Below are 22,278 nucleotides of genomic sequence, written 5' to 3' on the forward strand. Positions count from 1 at the left end.
GAGAAGAGGTTCTTGCCCTGGGTCTGCTCCTGGAGCCACAACAGCAGCAAGGCACTGTTTTTTTTTTGCTTTGTTTATTACAGTCAGCAAGAGCAAAGGCAAAGGGAGAAAATCATCTTCCACATGGGGCCATTAAAGAAAGCAAAACATTACATGGAGTCATCCAGTGCTTTCTTTCCAGGGAACCTGAATTCCCTCTGCACAGGGTCCCCTGTCAAGCAGAGGAGGGCCCCACAGCCCACTCCACCTGTGGACACGAACCTGCTGAAGGGACTCCGTGCCCATCACACAGTGTACAGCTCCTCAGCTGCACCAGGACGGTCACCACCTGCAAGCTGCATGAGTCAAAGCTGGTCAGATCTCTTTCCTTTGCCCTGCAATGCAACTGTAAAGGCTGTTTCTGCATGTGCCTGCTCCAAGCACCTCCCTCTAGCACCACTTCACAGCTGCTGCATGAGCAGAGGGATCGTTTTGGCACCACATGCCCATGTCACAGTATTTCCTGGCTGGGAAAAAGACCTGTGATCAACATGACCGAGTGATCTCATGGATAAGAGCAGCACCAGTGCTGAAGCACCAGCTCAAGATGCTAAGGACAAGGGATCTCTAGTATAGAGATGGCTCACACACGTGTTTGGGAGCAGTCAGGAGAGACCCTTTCCCTTAGAGCTGAAATACCAAGTCACACCACAGCATGAACAGGGAGTAGTAGGTCAAGAAGAGCTCTGGCTTTTCAGCCGTTAAAGAATCCCCACTGTCCTCTGCCAGGAAGGCTGTTGTCTCCCTTTCTCTCTGCCCCCAAGAAAGAAGATTTAGGGAAAATTCAAAGGCAGACTTTTCAGAAGCTGACAGCTCTGAAGCAACTGAGGATGATCCAGTTTTTGAACACCCCTCCTCTACCTCATTCTCTATGCACTGGTCACAGGTGACTAAAGGAGCAGATGGCAGATCTGGAAGGGCAGAAAACTTGAAGAAGGTTTCCACTGCACTTTTATTACGGAGAGGTTGGAGTCTCTTCATAGGTGAGGTTGTAATCAGTTTCCACTCTAAGCTCTGACTTAAATAACTCTTCATATGCATTCCTCTAACTTCAGCTCATAATTGCAGGGTTTGGTATTGAAGCTAAAAAGATTGATTTTCCCCCTTCCCTCCTCCTCATTGCAATTTGAAGAATTTGGAGCCATAATTCAAAGAGCTAGGCCATGCCAGACTGAACCTTTGCCAGGCTAAACGTTTCCTTAAGACTTTTCACTTAAGAAGAAAAAAACAAATCAACTCCCCTCCAAAAAAAAAAAAGACCAGGAGAGTTTTCTTCTTCTCCCCAGAATACTCAAAATTAAAGTCCCTTTGAATGCATATGCACAGGCAGCAGTTGCAGAAGATAAGGTGCAAGTCAGAAAGTCAAATGCCACCAATGTATTCAGTTGTAATAAACCAAAAACATACATGCAGTTGGTGCTCTGGTAGCCAATGTTAGCTGGAAAACCTCCCAAAAGCTCGAATCACACAATTGGGATTTTTTTTCTGGTTTTGGAAAAAAAAAAAAAAAAAAAAAAATCTCCTCAAACCAGACCTTCTTCCACTGAAAACATGGAAAATTATCAAAACATTTTCCACTTGCTGTGGAAGTAGCAAACTGCTGCATGTAGAAAACATGAGACTCATCCTATGCTGTACTAAAGCAGATTAGACTTTCTATTACTTTGGCTATGTGTTTTTTTTTTATTTCTAGAGGTTAAAGTTTTGGCCTCAATTATATGTGGAACCTAGTATTTTTGCTATTTGCATAAACCTCATGTTTGTACTGGATTCAATATAAAATACAATCCAGCTACTTAGTTTTTTTCCTACAAAAGCGCCCCCCTTCCTTCAAAGGAACAAGAATCCCTCCTCTGAAAATTATTAGTCTTCCAGTTTTTCATATTAATAGCTGTTTTCAAATTTCTGCTCGTGGCCAATTAAGAAGCCTTTTAAAAAAAAAAATCATTACACAGAAATCAACTGCAGTTGCTGTAGCGGAGAGCATCTTGTGACGGAGCTGGGCATCTCTCATTCATCCCCGACAGGAGTGCTGCGAAGCCTTGCAGACATTTATTTTTCTGGCCTGAGAGTCGTTTCATTCCCATAGCCAGGGAAGACTCCTATGAGCAATGGGGAACTACTCACGCTGCGAGCTTGTAAGGCAAGGAAGCACTGCGTCAACGGGCAGAAATCCAAACGTACCCAGAGCAGAAAGATGAAGGGGGCAAAAAGGGTCCTTAAGCTGCTCATGAATTACCCTGCACAAAGTACCAGCAGAAAGATGGGCCGCGCATAAAGAAATTAAAGCTTGTACAAGCCTCATTAATTTGAATTTAATGATTACCGTGACTTAGATCCGTAAATACTTAAGCACATGTATAACTTGAGTCACTAGCAGTTCTGATGCCAGTAGGAATTCAGGAACTTATATAACTTGGGCACGTGTAATGGGCACAGCAACAAGTGGCTGCTGCGCTTAACCTCCCTTCCAGGCATCTCCTAGTAAATAAACAAATAAGGGGAAAAGAAAGCAAATACATTATTGAATGAGGTCTGGCAAAGTAGGAACCGACTTGCTAAACACCCCGCTGCATGTTCCAAAATACCCTTAATTCGGCCTCCCTGGTGGGCAATGACTACCCAGTACAGAAACACGCACTTAGAGCAGCCACAAGCAGACATTTAAAAAATCATTGTCTACAAGAAAACAAACCCAAGGCAGGCATGACGTTTTGACATCCTTCCCTCCTGTGGACAATTTAAGCTGGCATATGAGTAACGTAGCGGTCTGGTGCGATGAAATGGACACTCTGACCCTTTCTTTCCACTTGAAGATTGATTGATTGGTTGTACCTGAACAATTATGCCTGAGCAAACAGTCCAAAAGAGAAACAAACCTTTGGCCACAACATTTAATTTCTACCAGCAACATTTCACAGCTGTTACTTCCCTGTTTACTCAAAGGAGCTCACATCTTGCTTTGTAAAGCGCTTTATGTTCCCACCCTCATTTCCATACTCTGCTGTAGGTAAAAAACTATTTCCTTTGAGTTCCTTAATTGAAATCCATCTAATTCCACAGGCGCTTTCCAAGATTTGTTTACAGCAGAAGTAGCCGCTTAAAAAACAAGGTTTTTTTAAAGCAACACATCCCCTTACTCATACGGCAAACAACTCAGATTACTGTCAGGAAGAGCATTCTCAAACACATTCTGTCTTTTACCCTGTCCCTGGTAGCTTTTTGTACTCTCCTCAGCTTGGACAATGAAAATCAATGCCGCCAGTTCCCTTTTTTCTCTCCAGTCAATTTTGGTGTAAGGTGAGGGGGGAGCAGTTTTTGTTTTAAGACAGCCCTTCGCACTGTAACTTCTTAAAAAAGTGAACTACTTAATGGGAATCATTTGCTCTTTGCTTGGAAGGAGGGGTGGGGGGGAGGAGGGAACGACAAAACAAAACATTTTTTTTTTTCCCTTCTGCTTCTTAAACAAAACAAACATTTGTCAGCCAAATACGAATTGACAGCATTCCTTTCTAAAGGAAAATAAAGCTCGCCCCAGCTGGGCACTCACCAGGCTGCTATATTTGTGCCTCACGTGCGGGGCCCATGTGCTACTCAGCTTCCCTTGATCTGAACAGCCTTGTACTGTGTCTTCTCTGGTCCCTCTGGCACACTTGAAGAGCACAAGCGTGCTTTTCCTCTGCTCCCGCTCCGCATCCCCCTGTGCCCCGGTGGCACGCAGCTGATCCAAGCCCCCGGGAGCAGCTCAGGCTCAGGGGCTGGCTCCAGCCCCAGCCTCTGATAACACTCGTGCCCATCCCTCCCCCAGACCTGCGAGGGAAGGCTGGAAATCAACACTCACCCTTCCAGAAATGTATCCCAGGGAAATCTTAGAGGCTCTATTGAGCTTTTGCAAATCAATCATTCTTTGCTTTGGCTAGCATAAGAAACAGAGAAATCTATAAGAAGACCAAAAAGCATTTGCAATTGCATTCTGACTGTTTCCTCATCACTTGGAAATATTTGTGGGATGAGACTGCTAGGTAGCCAAAGATCCCAGGTCATAAACGGGAAGCAAAACCTCTCTTGTTTTTTGAGCAGCTGAATTTCTTCCTGCTCCCTGGTTTCACAATAGAAATGGACCCTGCCACTATCAAAACATGCATCTTTGCTCCCCTGTGTAAGCAGGATCCTTCTGGTTCCTAATTCTTCCTGAAGGCTGTGGCTTGCAAGTGAAGATGACAGCCGTCACGTTAACTTAAAATGTCTCTGTCCTGATGCAGAGAGACTTGAGATGCTCATAAAAAGCTCCTAAACTTCTGCAGTTCCCAGGCTGAATTTTAAAATGAATACTCACAGCTTTCGCTGTGCCTTAAGTGGACCACAGCTACAGTTGTTCAGGAACTGCTTCTGGACAAGCTCAGCTGTCCAGGGATGGACAAAGATGATCTGCAATGGGATGTGTAGCATGACTTCATATTAATTCCTGACATTTTTGTTCTTCTGGTAGAAGATACCCCTCCTCCTTCTCTGAAGGAAATAGTTATCAGCTGTGTGTGGCTGTCTAGCTGCTTTTCTCTTCCCCACAGTCTCAGGTTATTCCCATTTGAATGAGACACACCAGGATTTAATGACCTTGCCTTACTACATCAGTGTCTTCACAGCAGCTTCTGAACACTGGCCACAATTCACAGCTGGTTTTCCAAATCAGCACAGAGATCTTCCATCGGATTTTTGTCTACAGGAAATTTGCTTTAACGAGATTCAAAATAAGTGAGCACCTCCAAACTAAGGGCAGGTCTCTGAAATGGGAAATGAAACAATGGGTCTCCTTGGTTTGCCTGTGTTATCACAGGGCATTTCTGACCAACATAACCTTTATCAGCATCAGACAAGAAAGTTGTCACCATTAAACTCTTCCTACTAAAAGCGCTGTCCTGAGCAGAGGTTGAGGCAACTCAAAGGGAACAGAGAGAACTGGTTACGGAGTTAGTTCTCTCTCTTGGGGCTCTGTTCAGCTCCTCCAGAAAAGGGAGGGTTTTTTTGTTTGTTGTTCTACCATTTATATAATCTAAAAATGCAGGTCAACTGAGAGTGTGGGGGAATTTCTGCTAATAAATCCTCTTTGACAATTGCTTTGTAGTTTCAGGATTTGCAAACTGCTAAACAAATTAATAAAAGAAACAGAAAGAAGAATTAGGTCTTGCAGCAGTCATCTGACATCCTATTTTAAGCGTGTTTTTGATGACATGCCCTCTGACATTTTTTTTATAATGTCAGTGACTTTTAAAATTAGAGTTCAATCAACTAATTTTCAGTGCTCTTGTGCATTAGATCTCAACAAGATGACTCTACTAAACTGGTTTTAATCTCATTGCTGTTGTTGCTCTCGTGCTATAAAATGGCAAAGTGAATTAAAGGACATTTTGACCTCTGAAAAACTCCACCTTTGGGAAGCTATAAGCAGGAACCCAATTATTCCTATTCCTTTCAGACCGGGGAAAAACCTCCTAGTGAAGGCCTCACACGGTCTGTCTTTTGGGGAGGGTTTTATTCCTTTGTTTATCTATCTCGTAAGGCAAACATCTGTTCAAAATCAGGTAAACTCCAGTTGAAACTTTAAATACAGAATAGCTACAGTCAATTCAGGATAACTTCAGTTAGAAGAATTCATTCACCGGAGCCCTTGCACAAAGTATTCCCCATATGCGGAAAGCTACAAACAACAAATTATTTTACAGAAGCAAACACACGTTCAAATTTGCATTGTAACACAAGCAACTTTAGGGTTGGAATATAAAAAGAGTTTCCAGAAAGGAAACAAATAGGCACTGGTTACATTTTGTGCATTTGCAATCTTTCCCTTTTACATCGATGTGGCAAAGGGACAGTGTATTCAAAAAGAAATCAAATGGAAAATGTAAAAGTGAAGACACTTGAGAAGCCACTTCTGTTAGAGAAGAGATCTTAACGTGGACTTGCATCAACTGTAGGAATGACCGGATTTGACATGAGAAGATAATGCAATCAGGTTGTTACTGGTACTGATACGTAAATCAAAGCAGAGCTGCAAGAAATGGGTTGTTCAACTTCAATGAGCATTAAATGAGAGAAAGCAAATGCAAAGCATCCATGAAGTTCATGCAATGTGAGGCAAGCCCAAAGGAATTCAAAAGCCCAAGTAAACAAAACTGCTAACCAGTGACCCAGTGGGAGAAGGGCAGTTACACAGCAGCTCTGATCCCCCGCATTTACAGCTCAGCCGATGCTTTCAAGTTTTGCCGCTATACGTACACTGACTAGGGGACAGACAAGGAGAAGAAGGAAGACGTGCAAGGGAAATACCACGATGGCAGCAAACGCTCCAGAGGAGAAAGACCTGCAGTCACAAAGACAATCTCTTCGGTGATATAAGTCTCTTTAATACCTGGAACCAGTGTAAACTGCAAGGCACCTTTGGTGAGAGTGAACAAGGAATGGTAGAGTTCAAAATCCATGACATGAGTAAGAAGTGAGACAGCAACATGAAAAAAAGGAGCTTCAGCGAGGCAGGCTCCAATAAACACAAACAGCTGGTAGGTAACATCTCACGGGAAGGGAGTCTAAAGGAGAAAGGAAACAAGAAAAGCTGGGAATTCCTCAAAGAAGCAACACTAAGAGACCCATTGCTAATGTCTCATTGCAGAACATGGAAAGGTAGGGTGAGAAGGAAACAGAAACCCAGTCTGATCAGTTGAGCTCAGGCTCAAGAGATGACACAGACCAGGCTACTGAGGGAAGGGTAGAGGGATGCAGAGATGCAGCTGAAAAGAAAACTTCCCCCTCCTTCACCAACAGTGACAACACAAAGGGGAGTGTTAATGGGAAGGGACAGATGACAATCTAAAGGTTGAATCATTTTGGGGAGCCAGTTCATTAAGAAGGTCAAGTGCAAGCAAGTGTCTAATGGCATGCTATTAATGTCAACTCCATGAAAGCTCAGGCTATGACAGCCTAGGAAAGAAGAAAGAAAAAAAGGAAAAAAATAAAAAAAGCACAGAGGAATATGTTTTCAAGCTGGCTGGTCCTGATGAAATTCTTCCTTTGAATATTTACAGAACTGGCTGAAGCAATTTCAGTTCATGGAGAACATGAATCACTGAGAGCAGAAAAGATTTTAGAAGTCTGGAAAGGGGAAACATGGTGTCTAGCTCTAAAAAATTATGCTAGGGAATTACCGACCACTCAGTTTAACTTCCATCCCAACAAAAAATATTGAAACAAATAATTGAAGTATATGTAAGAAGCTAAAAGGATAAGTACGAAGAGATGAGTAACAGACCCTGTTGAATTGTCAGAAAGAAATTGTGTCAAGCCAATTTAATTTCTTTGTGTGACAGGTAATGGGCCTTGGGCATAGGTGACAAGCAATAGATGCCATATATCTTGACTTTTAGTAGGATTTGTGACACCAGTGCCTGTGATATTCTCTTCAGCAATCTCAGAAAACATGGCTTAGTAACGACTCAAGGGTAGGTGTAAAACCAGTGGCACAGCCTTACTTTGAGGGCTGTTCTCAGCAGTTTCTGTCAAAATAGGAAGCCGCATCGAGTGCGATTCCCTGGGACCAGCACACTGAGCATCGTCCTCCAGCTGAATGATGGAGTACACTGGAGACCTGCCTTATAAATTGTGTAGGTTGCAAGGCAGACTGCAAAAATGCTGAAAGCTAAAATAATAATTTAAAAGAATCTTTACAAAGTGGAGTACTCCTAAATATGGAATTCATCCAACAAAGATCAATTAAAGCCTTTAACGAGAACAAACAACTTCATGGACACAAGATAAGGGAACGACTAATTAGTTAGAAGTTCTTCAGAAAAATGAAGTGGGTGGAATACAATGGTTTGCAAACTGGACTTATATCAGCAGTGTTGTATCATTGCAAAAAAGGAAAATATCGTGTAGACATAGGAACGTGGACGTTTTGTTCCTTCCACTCTACCAAGCATCCAGTGGCTTCAGCTGGAATACTGTGTCCTGTTTTGCACATGACACTTATAGAAAGATGTGGACCAAGAAGACAAAACCTAACAGAGAGCAAGCAAGAATGGTTACAATTCTAGAAAACACCTATTTCAGGGAGAAATTGGAAGAGCTTGGGCTAATCAGTCAGCAGAAGGGAAGACTGGATGAGGCACAACAAGAATCTTCATGTACAAAAAAGGCTGTTTACAAAAGGGGAGGAAATAATTTGTTGTTCATGTCACTGTGGACAGAGCAAGGAGTAACTGGCTTAAATTTCAGGGAGAAAAATGTATGGCAGCTAGCATGAGAAATTAAAGATCTACTGGTAAGCACAGTGAAGTACTAGGAAAGTCTCATTGGGGAGGCTGTGGAGCTCCATTACTGGACAGCTTTCAAACCAAATCGTATGGCAGGAATAACACGTACAGGTGACTGACTCTGCTTCAGGGTACAGAGATGCTTTTGATATCTTTAGGACCCTCTCAGTTCTTTTTTTTTTTTTTTTTTTTTTTTTTTTAAGGCTCTGTGAAAATGCTTAGGTAAAAGCACTCTGAATGCTGGTATCAACTTTGCGTTCCACTAAAAATCACATTTGAGAGATTCAGTCTAAAAAGGAAGAAATGCTTGAGGTGCATTTCCTGAAAAGTGTGTTCAGTTAGCTCTGAAGGATGAAATCACCAGAACTTTGCCTTCTGAGATTCAGATGGTAAAACCATGTTATAGCAAGGGTTCTATTGGCATCAGTTCACAGATATTATTTAGCAGAGAAAAAAAAAATCTATTGTGGCTTAAATCTTGTTAACACTTGCTCTTATAAAGCCCCAAGCATCCAGGCAACGTATTCCTAGAGAGAAGTGTAACCTGATTTGGGTAAAACAAGAGCAACTGTGTGGGATTTAAGTTGAACGTGAGATCTCAGATTTCCATTGTGCAGACTGTCTTTAAATATGCGGGTGGGTTAAGAGACATGCTGAGATCTTAAGGGAACACTTTTAAGCACAATCCTGAAGTAATTGAATTAAATCACTCCTCCACACACCAGGTTTTCCCTGGGAGAGCTAACAATAAATACACAAATAATATATATGTAAAGGCTTCATTAAGATCACTCGCACTTGGAGTTCGATTTTTTTCAGTCATCTCCAAACACCACCTATTTTCTAGAGCAAATCTGCAAATCTTTCCAATTTCTGGATGACCAGGATGGTACATGATGGTAAAACAGTTTTCTCAGGAGCCTGAATATATTTCACTTTATAACATACTGGTAGGTATTTCTGCTTTGGTGCTGGCAAGAATTGTCCCTGGGACCACAACTCAGTCTGGAGACTACCAGAAAACAGCTCTGAGCTGTAAGGAGCTGAGGGGCCTTTCCTTCATTTCCTTTCATTGCCTTTCCTTCCCCCAAAGAAAAACCTATGACTTATTAGACATCAGAGAATCCCCATGGGTCAGTGTTGTTACGATTCTCCTTACCAAATGGAAAGCTTCAGCCCAAGCTTCTCCTGACACCTGGGATTTCAACCACAGAACAAATGAGTTCCAGCGCTCAGGGAATTGTGTCTGGTTTTAGCTCAGTTAAAAAGCAATTTTAGGCCATTAATACTGCCAAATTTGAAGAAGTTCTGTTTTCCAAAGGAAACCAAACCACTGCCAAGTGGTCTGAAAATGCGATGAGAACCGTGGAGGAGATCCAGCCTCGGACTGTCAAATGTTCCCCCCCCTCAGCCTGCCCTGAAGGGAAAGGCAGGAGGGAAGAGGCAGCCCCCCTCACAGCCTCAGCCCCCACAGACAGGGGCTCAGATAGGGCTGAGACTGCTGGCTTGTGGTTATGGCTGGTAGATTAATATGGTGATTCAACGGGTGGTTTAAGTCTGTAGGGAGCAAAGCCCTGAGCTTCCCTATGCAATCCTTCTGTATTTCCAGAGAGCTCCTTGTTTAAAGGGAAGCATCTTCACCAGTAGGCCCAGCCCCTACTTTCACGGTTTCACAGCCACCAAGAACAGTCCCCAGTGATCTTCAGCACCTAAACCGTGTGGCTGGTGGGAGCTACAGCACCTGATCTATGCAAGAGCTAGGCTTCAGAGACTGGGACCAGACCAGAGAACAAACATGGGATCAGAAACTTGCAGAATTGTGCAGGTAAGAAGGTACTTCCTGAGGTCTCCAGTCCAACCCCTGCTGAAGGCATGGCCACCTACACCAGTACGGTCTGAGTGCTTCCCTCAGAACTGAGATGCTTCTTGGCTTTAATCCTCTGTGGTGGTGCATCGCTGCTGTGCTCACATTACTTATTGTTCTGCTTGCTAGTGATATAAGCAATATTCTGCCTAGGTTGCTAGCTGGACTGCATCAGCACAGATGTATTTTCGTATCTGTAAGATGGAAGGATGGTTGAAATGACATAAACGAAAGAAGGCCCCATAAATTGCCTTGGATCCCTGAAAGAGTTTCATTTCCTTTCTCTGCCAGAGATTTCCTGTGTAGCCATGGACACCTCACTTAGAACAGGATTCATCTAGCCTAAGATTTTACCTACAAAACAAACTTATAAATTACATGATAATAGCCAACACACTTTCACACATCATCCCATCACGTCCTAAAACAGGTTCTCCAGTTGGGTGGTTTGACCTAGTCTTTAACATCTGAGTTTCTAAGCCTCCCATGGAGAAGATAGTGCTCTGTTATTTCACAGGGGTATTGCAGACCTCAATACTGTAAATATTTTCAGGCCTGCAGATACTAAACATGATCAAGAACACCAAGGAATCACAGACAGAAACCTACTCTGAGAATTTTCACTCATTCTTACTCATCCCAATCACCAGAGCTGGATATAATATTTGCAGCACGGTTTTCTTAAAAAAAAAAATATTGGCAACGTTTCTTCAGGAAATTTTGGCACATAGACTTTTTTGATTAATTTGTTCCTTATTCAAATGTATTCAAGATAAAATTGATGAGATCATATTTCAGCCTGTGGACTAAACATAAAACTTTTCCACATGACTATAGCAAATTAAAATTTTTAAATGTATAGTGAAATGTATTTTTGGCAAAAACGACAGCATCCTCACACATTTCTATTTAAGTAGGTTAAACCACAATGTTCAACCATAATTCTTTCAAGAATTCATATGCTCTCCAAAAGCTGGCTAGCAAATCACTTGGTATGACAAAGCAAAGTTAAATAATACTGGTGATTCTCCCTGATTGGATGAGTTCAGGCTGACAGGACATTTTGGAATAAGTAAATACATTCTTTCTTTGCTTATTTCTGTGATTCTATAATCATAAACAAAATTCACCAAAGGAATGTTTCTGAAAGACCTCTGAAAATAAGCCTTGCCGACACACAGGGCGAGGGGAGGTAAAGAGATCCCACACCAGGGTTAGAAGACCTTTAAAATCCTGCCGGTGCACCTGAAGGTAGATGCATCTGCATGGGGTGCTCCACAGGGATAGGAGAGCCAGGGATAGCCAGTGGGGTGGCAAGAGTGGCCTGAAAGGTTTGTGATTGAGGTTAGAGACAGCAGGATAAACCCCACACAAAGAACTGCCTCCCAGCCCACAACAGCAAAAATTACTTGGGCTATGGGTGTGATGCCAGAGCTTGTACAGAAGGTGCTGAACCAAGCCAGCTCTGAGCATCATCTTGCTGGAAAACTTTGTGCAGGAGCTCCAGCTACCCTATGGCACTGCAGATCCCGAGGAAGCAAACATTAGCAAATGCTTTTTTATGGAATTCATTTAGCTTAGCTCTTTCTGATGACAGGCTGCTGGGGAGCAGAGTTATGACATCCAGAAACTGACAACAAGAGCAATAAAAACTGACATATATCATGAAAGCCAAGCTATGGTACTACGTGTAATTAACAGAGAGTATAATTATTCACCTCAAGAAGGACTTTGATGGATGCCTCCTAGTTAATTCTTTTTTTTTTCCTGTGTTTCATCTTCTCTCTTTCATGGCAGCCAGCGAGGCTAGCTTGCAACATTCAGCTTTTTGCCTTGCTTCTCATCCAAAGATGTTGTATCTTTATGGCCTAGAGCCAGGCTTGGACCAAGCCCAGGATGGACATTTTGTCATTAGCCCTGGAGGTGTTGCGTTTCAGGCCCAGCTCTCGGAGCTGAGGTGGCATTACTTTAGCATGGGACTGACTAGATAGGTAAGTGTACTGAAACTCTGAGCGTGCTCGGTATCACTCTCACGTTTCTACGATGCTGAGCATAGCCCTGTGAATAAAAGCAAGCTTTTCTTTCAGAAAAGCGCCATCCCTCTCTTTCTTAGTGCCCACTAAACTGAGGCAGAAGTTACAGCCAGATGAGGAGTGTTTATTTCCCCCAAATTCTTCGAATTGCCAGGAAATCGTAACAGAAAAGAGAGCATCAGGAAGGGTTTGAACAGTTGCCCAGTGCAAATAAGCTGCAGAGGAGGCTCTTAAAACACTGCAGTTCTGTCCAAACACAGTGGACACGGTGGTGTTTGCTGGTGTTTTGCAATGGGAGGAGAAGCAACCTGGGAGAGGATTTGGCTCAAGCTCTGATAATCAGAGGGAGAAGCTGCTACTATACAAAATCTGATCATTTAAAAACACTGCAACCATGGGTAATGTGATCTAGCTGATGCACTGGGGACTGGATAGAAATTTAAGCATGGTCACATGAATTTGAAGAGCTCCACAGCCCTTAAATGAAAGAGAAATTCATAGCCTCAGGACAAAATGACCTAAGCCTTATCTTAAGCCCATTGAAGGCAACTAGAATTATTCCACAGGCTTTTGGGGTGTTGGATCAGACCCCAGATGGATCCAATCCTCTGAAGAAGAGGCTACACGATCCTAACCCAGAAACTGAGACCTTTTAAATGCAGAAGAATGCAGAGCTGGACTCTATGACTCAGTGGCGACTGAGTGCCCATATTGCAGCATTTCAAAAACAGAAAACAGGAGATGAAGGGAATCAGAAAAGGAATCCAGAAGAGAAAAATAACTTCTCGTTATCACAAACCCCCTATCCACAAAACAGGGTTGAGTACACAAGCCAAGGAAGACCTCAGAATTTGCTCAAATACACAACAAATGCAAAGACAACGAAAATCGTTTTCAAAGCCGTGCAACACATATTAACGTCAGGAAAGCCTACATGTTTAGAGGACAGAAAGGAATGGCATATATACTTTTGTAGGCACAGAGAGTGCAGGATAAATGGCTCAGACTGGCAAACACAGCTAAACGTTAATGGCATGGCTGTATTTTTTTAAATTGGGAAACTGCAATGTGTTCCAGGGAAAATACTAGGACTTGAAAATGACATAGCCCAAGTTACTAAAAAGTGCTGCGTGCTGTTATCTCTGCAGAATCCTAAACAGACTACAAGAATCCTCATGTCTCCAAATACCACTTGGATAAATTACTAATTCCCATGTGATGCCCACCCAGAAGAAGCTATCATTCACCCTAATGAGTAGAAAAACTAAATCTGACCATATGAAAAAGCAAGCACTTATTGGTACAGAAGAAAAATTTACAGTTTGAAAGAATTATGTGGTTGTAACTGATAGAAGTCAAATATGCTATGGATGTGTATTGATTCACATGAATGAAATGAAGCCATAAAATCTGTATAGCATCTGATCAAAATCACCAAAGAAAGGACAGCTAAGATTTTAGCTGAAAGAAAAAAACACTGAAATGTTCTAAATGCTAGATATAATACTTGATTTTTTTTTACTACTATTTTTTTAAGAAAAAATTAGCCCAGTCTCTAAGCTAGTGATTTTTAATACACCATTTGGATATTATACAGCGAATTTAAGCAAAGGCCATTTGGTACAAGTTCTGCTCCCAAGGTATTACGAAGAGTAATTGCACAGATCTTTGAGGGATTACGAGGTGTCAGACTTTTAATGGATGATGTTTTAATTTGGGTACAGGGAAGTTAACACAAAGAAACACTTTGGCAAGTCTTGCAAGAAACCAGAAAGAGATTGCTGATCCAGTTCAGGAAATACCTGCGGGTCTAAAACAACCTTGTGGCCAGAGACTGGGCAAAGATGGCTTAATTGTGGTTCCAGGTAAAGTAAATGCAAGAGCAGGATGTCCACCTGATAATGTAAATGTGATCTACACAGATTTATGGAGATGCTAAACAGTATTCTGTAATTCATTCCAATTCTAACTAGGGTCAGCATGTCCTTAAGGAATTCGTGGAAAACTAAGCTACCTGGTATTGAGGAGATTAATATGAACAAGCTAATAAACAGTTAAAAACACCGACTATAATCCACCAGCTTAAAAATACCATAATGACTTAAGCTAGTCGGGCATTCAGCAGACATTGTCTGAAAAGCCATAATATATGCGTATCTCACCTGTTTAGACTAAGATTTCGAAGCAGAATAGACAGAAGCTATTGCCAGGTTGACAAAGAAGCGCTAGTAATTGTATTTGCTTCTCTAAACTTCCTTCGATCTAGATAAATATGAAAGATACCGAGAAAAGAGACCACAAAGCACTTTGAAGTGCTTGTAAAAAATCTTTTGCCTAATTTTCACAGATACTAAGCATTAGCTTGAATTGGAAATGCAGACAGTAAGCACCTTGCAAAATCAGTCCATTTGTCTTCGGCATCATTTACAGCTTCATAGATAAAGCTGATGTTCTTTTACCAGGGAAGAAGACTGCAAAGGTACAAATTGCTCTGATGCCCAGTGTCCAATGCGTAGCTATGTTCCAGGCTGAAAGCCGAAGGTTTAAAAATCTCCCTTATTTTCATTTGGGTTGTAATTGAATTAAAAATTGCATGCCAAACACTGCTATCGCAGCAATGAGAAGTGGATGGTATTTAGACTCACTGAACTGTGTTTTCTGATATATTCAAGACATACAGTAAAGATCACATCAGCAAAAACTGAAACGCAGCTATCTGTGGTGCGGGATGCAGCAATTGTTTTGCAGTGCTGAAGCAGCTGGAAGAAAAAAAAAAAAAAAGAGGGGAAGGGAAATTCTGATTGCAAAGAGAAAGAACTCAGAAAGTATCATGTAATAATTTGTACCAGGATTCGGCCAAGACACTGATGACACATCCCTACCTTTATGGGAAATATCACACGGTCTCAAACGGCAACAAACGATCAGTACCTCATTTTGCTATGACATCCGAAGGACTACTCCTCCAGCAGCACTGGGATCCACGTGCTGCAGCAGAGCATCCAGTCAATTCTGGCTCACAGCACTTGCCTCCATGGAGTTCATATCAGGAGGTTCTTGGGCGTCTCGCTGTCAGGAAGCTGACCCCACCTTAGCTGGAGAGATCTATCACGATCACAATATTGGGTGATAGCGCTTCAGGCCATAACGGATCGTGCCTCCAGAGGCAGGTGAAGGGAAGCAGCAACCAAGGGTTAAAGTTGGCAGAGTTCACAAGAAACATGAATTTAGTGATTTTCAACAAATGTCCATAACATGAGATGCAGAAAAAATGTGATAGCTCTTTGTCAGACTCCCAGGACAGGGATAACAAGGTATGCAATACATTAAAATTGAGCGTATATGTCAGTGGGTTTAACAGGATAGGATACAATTAACAGACTTGTAAGGAACCCATATGGACATAAGGGGTACCTTATAACCATTAGGGATGAAATACACTGGGAGAGATGCTGTGGGGAGCCCTGGGCTGACACAGCCAGGGTGGGGGTTACAGGACAGCAGGGAGTGCCAGCAGAGCTCTTTGGTGTGTGCTTGTTCCTAACCTGCTGCATCCATCCTGCAGCTTCATATGCTGTGCGGGTTTGTGGCATCCAGGAGAAGAGCAGGCTCCTGTTATTTGAGGGATCTTTAGGGAAGCCCCTTCCTTAACTTAGCACTGGAACAGGCTGCCCAGGGAAGTGGTGGAATCACCATCCCTGGAAGTCTTCAAAAGACGTTTAGATGTAGAGCTTAGGGATATGGTTTAGTGGGGACTGTTAGCGTTAGGTCAGAGGTTGGACTCGATGATCTTGAGGTCTCTTCCAACCTAGAAAATTCTGTGATTCTGTGAACTCACCCTGTAGGACTGCAATGCATGAAGCAGGCTTAGCTGCTCACTGTAGCTGGGTGAGGATGGTGGGGAGGCGCTGCTGGTAGCACCGACGGGTGGCAAGCCCCGTGCTGGGGACAGAGGTGTGCAGACGCTGCAGCAAGAGCCCGCAGCTCCCACTTCACTTCCTTCGGTGCTCCTGGGCGTTTCGTGTATCGTGTCCCTCGCCCACTCATTCCCAGCTACTGAGTCACGGGTTCCCGAGGCTTTTTCTGATCTGCATTGAAACGCTCTTTCAACAGCACACAGGTTCAAACGCTCTGCTTCGTGGTCTCCTTCTCACAGCTTTGTTTCCCTTTCTGTCCCCCCTCCTTTCTTTCTCTCTTCCCCTTTCCTCATTATTGTGGCAAGGGAAGGAAAGGAAAGAAAACACTTCAGAAATGAAAGATTAGTTTGCTGTATCATAAAGATGAGCTTTGTAATCACTTTCCTTTAAGCAAAGAATTAAAAGATAATAAAAGCCCTAATTAAGGACCTCGTTAGCTTAACTAGATTTTCATATGCAAAGCGATGTTCGCCACGTGCTGCCGCCGCCTGAAAATGTTGCCTGGCCCTATTTGGGAAGCACCTGTGCCAACTCCCATCCGTATTCTCCTTCATTTCACTTCTCTTTATTTCTTTCTTCTCTTTATTTCTTTCCTCCTCCTTCCTCCTCTGTGACAGATTTCAGCAGGCTCAGCCTGACATGAAGACGCTTTGCGCTGGGAGCGCACGGGGCAGACTCGGTATAACTCATGGACCACATGAAAGAAACCCTGAGACCAAAGAGCACAGAAGAGAGCAGAAAGGACCAACTGGAGCTGGTCCCCAGGTCCTGATCATATAGAAAAACAAGTGAAGATTGGGGCCAAGAATTGAAGTAAGGGTTTGTTTTCATCCTTGACCAGAAACGGGTAAAGCTGGATCCTTGGAATCACACTGAAGGGTTTTCCAGAGCTCTGTTCTTGATCCCACAAGACCCTATTGCACTCTAGCAGGGTGGCAGGTACGTGTTTGGGAATGTGCTTAACAGAGAAATTAGGAAACCATTACACTGTGGTAATGCAAGCACAGGTGAGCGAACAAAATGTTCGCCCAGCCGGCCTGGCTGAGCAAAGAGCACCGAGTTATCTGCACGGGCAGGCAGGCAGGCGCTGCCCAGCAGAGGCCACGGCAGAGCAAGAAGCGAGCGTCAGCGTGGCTGTAACAATCCGATAAATTCCTACAGCTGGGAACTCAGCACGAGCTGGGAATCGGGAATTTCATCCTCGTTAGAACTGTAATCGGAGCCTCATTCTACTCCGCTTAGATCCTGCTGTGAACGTGAGCCGAAACCTCACGGTGCTGAGCAGGGAGGTCACCCCAGGGTGACAGCGAGTGACAAGCCAGCCAGAAGCAAGGAAGGCAGGAGGGAGGGCACTGGGGCTGAGATCGGTGTGGCCCTAATGCTGCTTGTATAGGTATGCAAAGACCCCAGCTTTCAACATTTTTATTTATATTTTTTTTTAATTTAGAGAATAAGAAAGAGAACAGTCCAATGCTGACTAGAAATGGCTTTGAAATGGAGCCTCAGGGTTCAACCTCAGCCTTCAGCTGAGATAACCTCAGCCCGAGAGTGACAGGCTGGGCACTCTCACCCCAAAGCCAGTGGACTGCAGATCCAGAGCCTGAACCCTGAACCCTCAGCAACAAGATCAGTACCCCCTGTCCCAACTTTTAGTTTAGGCTGAGACCTAGAGAAACCCTACAGAGCATTTCTAGACTGGAGGCTCGGTCGATCCATTTATTAGCTGAGAATTTTCTTTGTTTAGTATAATTGATTCTTGCCGTTCCTCTACAAAACATGGGAGTGGCTTGATACAGCGGTTTTAATTTAGTCTGGAAGAGAGGCGAAGAGCTATAAACCAGATCCAGCATTCAGACACCCGACTCCTGGCTGGGGCCATCTCTAATCATTATACGTACTCATGCAGAAGAGGAAATTGCCAATGTGCCTTAAATATAGTTTAAAAATAATCATCCACAGTCAAAGTACTTCTACCACATTACGGATTGAGAGCGAGGCAATTTGTTACCGAGGGTCAGGCAGACTACCTTCATTTGGCCTTCCACCACTTCCCACCTCGTGGACCAACAAGTGTATCATAACTATTAGAACAACTTCACAGAATGTTACAATTACTCATGTCAAATGAAAATGTAATGCAGTTAAGGCGCATGCTGGCTCCCTGCTGCTACTGCTGATGATTATTGCTATTAGAGCATGACCAAACAGTCATTCAAATATAAACAGCAGATTTGTTTTGATGGTGTTCGTGGCCCATTTTATTCGCTCGCTGCGAACATTAACACAAATGGCTTCGGTTTGCACGACTGTCCCCGGGGAGACAGACAAAGCCGGGAGTGCCGTTGTGCTGACGACGTCGTGGCTGAACTGCCCGTGCGGCGCACTGGAAAACTTGAGAGCTGCCTAATCGGAGAGGAACAGCAGAGATGTTTGAAGTGCAAGCGGTGGTTGCGCAAGGTGAGCACAGTACCTGAACAAAACATCGTGGCAGTCCTCTGACAGGCAGCTCTCACCGAGGCAGTGCTCCTACCAGCCTCTCGGTAAGCGCTCAGGAATGATGGCTACATCGAAACGGGGCACCCGGCTCATCTGCTAGACTTCCTGATCCAAAGCCTGCTAAAGGAAAAGGTATCCGTCCATTGACTTAAATGGTTTGTGCTCTGCTTGCTGCAGAAAGATTACTTGATTAAGAAGATTAATTATTATTGTTGCTCTCACTTCTGTGTTGCTCTTTAGTGGAATTCCTTATCTCCGCGTCGGTCTCCAAGATGGGAGCTCGGGTGCTCTCTCCATCTTGCCTGAGCTGCTTACTGCAAGTGGATTTCGCCTCATAAAGATCAGAGCTAATCCTAACAGCCACCGATGTGATCGCATTGCGCAGCCGGCTGCAGAGCCTCTCCTCTGCAAAAGGACGGGTGCAGGAGGGGGCAATCCCATGGGGCCAGGGGATGCAAACCATCACCTAACCACACCAAGGGCAAGATGCTCGCCCGGTGCTTTGATAACAGCTCCCATTTCTGTCTTTTGCAGGAGCACAAACTCATGAATACACACTCTGAGAAAAGGCTGGGACCCCTGAACATGGCAGGGCTGGCTCTGAGGCCACAGTCCCCCAGCTGCGCTCATTGTGAGGGTTTTGTGAGAGGTGCCAGCCTCCTCTGAGGCGTGCAGCGCCCTGGCTGGTGCTGCTGGCTGGTGCAGACGGGACGGCTCAAGGGCCTGAGTCATGGAAATGAGTAAGAATACAGGAAATGCAGCAAGCAGATGTTCTTCGAAAGCCTTTTTGGTGGAGCGTTAGATACAGGATATTAATATCTTTAGGATATAAAAGGCAGACAGAGTAGATAAGAGTGCTGGCTCGATATGAATATGGTGCTTGAGGATTCATTGCCAAGTTGACTTCTGATATCAGTTAAAGGAAAGGTTAACTAGCTGTGCGACATGCCAAGAGCGAGGGATGTTGGGGGGTGGGTTCATTCACTATCTCTCCCACTAGAAGCAATGGGAACCAAATGAAGTGGGCAGGTACTGAGTAAATGCAAAATAAAGCACTCAGAGCGTGGTCCAGCAGTGGAATTCCCTGCTCCGGGATGCGGCAGGGGCTGGGAGCACACCACAGCTCAGCCCATGAAGAACCACCCAGCACGAAGCAGACTCTGCTGGCTAAGAGGTAGGTCCCCGTGCTGCAAATCACCGGAGGCTCAGACAGTGTAACAGAGAAGAATCATTGCGAGCCTACACTAATTCTTAATTTTTTCTCCTGGCATCTGCTATAGGTCACTGCTGGAGACATATGGGGGAAAGGCAGCGAGATAGATCCCGGTTCTGCCTGATACAGCGCCTCTTATGTTACTGACTAATTGGGTGAGCTGTACTGCTCAGATCCTTAGGCAGGAAGTTAGGCATGTCTGTGCTTGGAGAGCTATGAAATGACACGTTTCTTCTGCTTTCTCTTGTCCCTTTTTTCTTTTTTTTTAATTGCACATGCTGTTTCGTGGAGCCCGCTGACCATCCCTAAGAATGGAATGGGAGCAGGGACAGAGAGTCCCATCCACACAGCGCCAGGACGGGCTGTGACGAGGTGCCACAAGCACTGCGCGTACCTACACCCACTCACTGATAAAGCAATTCCAGCAGGAGATGTGTGCAAGCAGCAAAGCCACTCTGAGGAAATCTGGGAGCTGGAAGTGCCAGCACAGCATGGTACTCCGAGGATCTTCCTATACGTCTAGGGGAATGTAAGATAGCACAGGCAGACAGAGCAAGTGCAAATGCGAGATAAATATATGGAGATGTGCAGGTGTGTATCAGAGGAAAAGGGGAGAGAGAGGAGACTATCTGCAAATATTTTTTACAGTGCACATATTTATAGTGTTTATCAGAATCCATCCATCCATGCAGCCTACAGTAAAGTGCAGCCGGCGTGGCCGCGGTTTGTCTGACATCAGGTATGTGCGAGTATCTGCCAGGACTGCGCTAGGTAAATACACACCGACATAACGAATAAGCAAGCAGCAGACAGCAGTGCGAGGATAAAACGGGGAGACGCAGGGGTGGGGTGCATGGTCAGTCCCCAGATGGAGAGGGGAGGATCCGGGGAGCGATCCCCACCGAGGTTTTTCCTTCGCGGGCAGGATGAAGTCCCTCACAATCTGAGCGTTTCTGTAAGTGGAGGTATTTCAGGCACGCAGGAGAGGAAGGCATCCGTCCCACTCCCAGAGCAAAGAGCTGAGCAGCTGAAAATACTTGTGTCAAATCCCCACTTAGGCATCTCTTCCCCCTCCAGCCCTTGCTCTCCCCCCGCTTCCCAATTCATTTCTCATTCTGCAGCTCTTCAGCACTAGGCCCTTCTCTTGATTAACATTTCAAGCCCATTGATAGTTTGTGCTGGCTTAGACAAACTAATCATCATTAGCACTTCAAAAACCTGTCCAGCTTTCCCTCCCAGAGTCACAGGTGCCACCCTCAGCTGCTTGGGGGAAAAACACGGCAGCCACAACACGCTCTCCCCAGGACATCAGGAGGCACCAGCTCACAGCTCTGGCAGGCAGGGAGATTGCAGTCCCCGGGCTCTGGTCTCCCCTGGATTTGGGCAGCAGACGAAGCACGAGGCCATCTAGCAGGGGCAGAGAGCTGCAGATAATCTGCATACAGAAGACTGGGTGCTTTACCCAGTGACTGGCATCTCTCGTGTTGGTGAAACAGGCAGAAGGGGGTAAAAACAACCAACACTACTGGAATTACTGCACCTCAGGTGGCTCTCTGATCCCTCATACGTTGCTTCTGTGGAAAGCACACCCATGAGGAGGCTCGGAAAGGCCTGCGTGGATCGCAGTCATGGTAGAAAAGCACCCACCCCTCGTGTAGATGCGGAGCAGCACGAACCAAGCCTGCGTAGAGGTCGCACTGGAGAGAAAGGGATTATTCATAAGGCGACTAAAACCTTCCCAGAATGAAGCCCAGAACGAATGCTGAACAGCAAAATGATGTCAGGAAAAGCTGTGCCTCTGGAACTGAGGGGACAGGTTGATGCTTAGCCCCTAATTTTGCACTGATTGGCAGGATTTGGGAGCTTTGCCGGGCAAAAAAGCTCCTATTTTGGGAGCTTTGTTAGACACACGGCGGGTAGGGTAGAGTTTTATAGGGAAGGGAAGGAGGGTAGAAGGTCAGTGCAACCACAGGCATTATTTTAGTGACTATCCCTCCTCCTGCCCTCCACCAGGAGGATGGCTTGTGGGAGCATCCTGCCTTCACGTTCCTGTGAGGCCAATACTCAGGTACCGACAGCTTTCAGCACCCCAACACTTTTGCAAATGGCTCTGGTGGGCAAAAATGTGTCAAAATCTTCCAAGATCTTTTCAGCCGCTGGCAGTCACCCCTCAGCTATGTGCCTCTCCTGCTCCTGCAGATATTCGCTCCCTCCCACTCCCCCACCGACTTCTCTGCCCCAGCCCGATACCTTCTGACCCCCAAATAAAATACTCTTGTTTATGGCGCAGTCATCTGGCTTTAAAGCTGAGCTCCCCAAAGGCTACGGTCGTAATCTCTGGCCTCTCTGCCTGCAACCAGCAAGAGGCTGGGGGGAGGATAGGACGCGAGTGGCTGTCGACAGCATCAGTACA

This window comes from Aythya marila, assembly GCF_965140915.1.
Source record: "Aythya marila genome assembly, chromosome: 1".
NCBI lineage: Eukaryota > Metazoa > Chordata > Aves > Anseriformes > Anatidae > Aythya > Aythya marila.